Below are 1,860 nucleotides of genomic sequence, written 5' to 3' on the forward strand. Positions count from 1 at the left end.
TAACTAATTAATTAATATATTTGTTAGTTGACTATTATGTATCAGGTACTATTAAGTGTCTTGAAATTGCAATAGTAAAAATGGAAAAAAATAATTACCCTATATTCAGTGAGTTTTTATTATGGAGAAGTGACAAAGACGAATGTATGTATCCTAATAGGCAAATACATGATAAGAATACCCATGTTGATAAATGGCATATGTGAAGGAAACAAACAATATGCTTAGTCTGAAAATAACAGAAGTATAAGGAAACTTAGTTCAAATGTGTTCAAGGAATACTTTCCAGAGAGAAGGACATATAAACCTACATTAGCACATGAGAAATAACTAGCCATGGTCAGGAACTTCATTCTTACTTAAGGATGTCCACTCTTACTACTTTTATTCAACATAGTACTAGAAGTCCTAGCCACAGCAATCAGACAAGAAAAAAGAATAAAAGACATTCAAATTGGTAAGGAAGAAGCAAAACTGTCACTATTTGCAGATGACATGATGTTATATATAGAAAACCCTAGAGAAGGAAAAACAAAAACAAAAACAAAACAAAAAAAACCCTACCGGAACTGATAAATGAATTCAATAAGGTTGCAGGACACAAAATCAATGTTCAGAATCTGTTGCATTTCTATATGGTAATAATGATGCAACAGGAAGGAAAAAAAAAAGTCCCATTTACAATTGCATCAAAAATAATAAAATACCTAGGGATAAACTTAACCAAGAAGGTAAAAGACCTACACTTTGAAAATTATAATACAAAACTGTCTGTTGGAAGGATAAATGCCTTCATTGGTTTGAGACTGGAGCAGATGAAACAGGTAATTATTTCCAACTTCAGTATTCTGTTAATGTAAATTATCATAGCCACCAAATCTATGAAGGAAGGAAAACTTTGGTTCTCTAATTGCTAAATTCTAACTTTCTCAGTAAATGGACATAAAGACTGAAATTATCTTGAAATTGTTAAATCAGTTTTAGTTGATTTTATATTGATGTTACATTATACTCCAGGCTGAAAGCCAGTATATTGGCAAACTTGGCAAGCTTTCCTACTGTGGATCTTTAAGAAACAGAATCAGAATATCTAACAAAAGCAAGAATGACCACAAGTGTACAGTATTATAAAGTATTATTTCCTAGAGAATAGAAATTGATTTTCCCAAGCTAAGCTGAGACCTCCTACTGCAATACAAAACTGAGAACATGGTATTGACACAAAACTATACCCTATAGGTGACTAAATTCAAAGAAATACATAAACAATATTATTTTTATATATGTTCATTTTTCAAGGGTCACAGTTTAATTTCATAAACACAAGAGAAAATGATGAGCTGCATTTATGTGAAGCTACAAATATATGCCAACTTGACAGAAAAGATCCTGATGCATTTTGACTGAATTTTAGTCTATTTTCTAGTTTGTCTGTGTGTTGGTAATTTATTAAATGCAATGCCATAAAAATAGACATTTTTATATATTGCTGACAGGACTGTAAATTGGCACAAACTTTCCAGAGAGCAATCTGACAATACTTTTCAAAAGTCCTAAGTATTTGACAATCCATGGCCACCTTTTAAGATTAATTATGAGAAACAGTCATGAATATGGGTAAGATATAGATAAGGTTATTCATTGCAGCAAAATGTAAAATTGAAACAAAACCAATTTACTTATCTAACATTAGAATGTTATTTAAATTATTTAATTTATTTATATTTAAAGTTTCTTCTTCCATAAAATAGGATATAACCAATAATTTGTTGTTGATTAATGTTTAATGACATACACATCTATGTACAATAATTGTTTTGAGTTCAAAATGTTGAAAATAGAACTGCCCTATGACCCAGC

Source organism: Mustela putorius, unplaced genomic scaffold (genome assembly GCF_011764305.1).
Source record: "Mustela putorius furo isolate JIRA1106 unplaced genomic scaffold, ASM1176430v1.1 tig00001069_pilon_pilon_pilon, whole genome shotgun sequence".
NCBI lineage: Eukaryota > Metazoa > Chordata > Mammalia > Carnivora > Mustelidae > Mustela > Mustela putorius.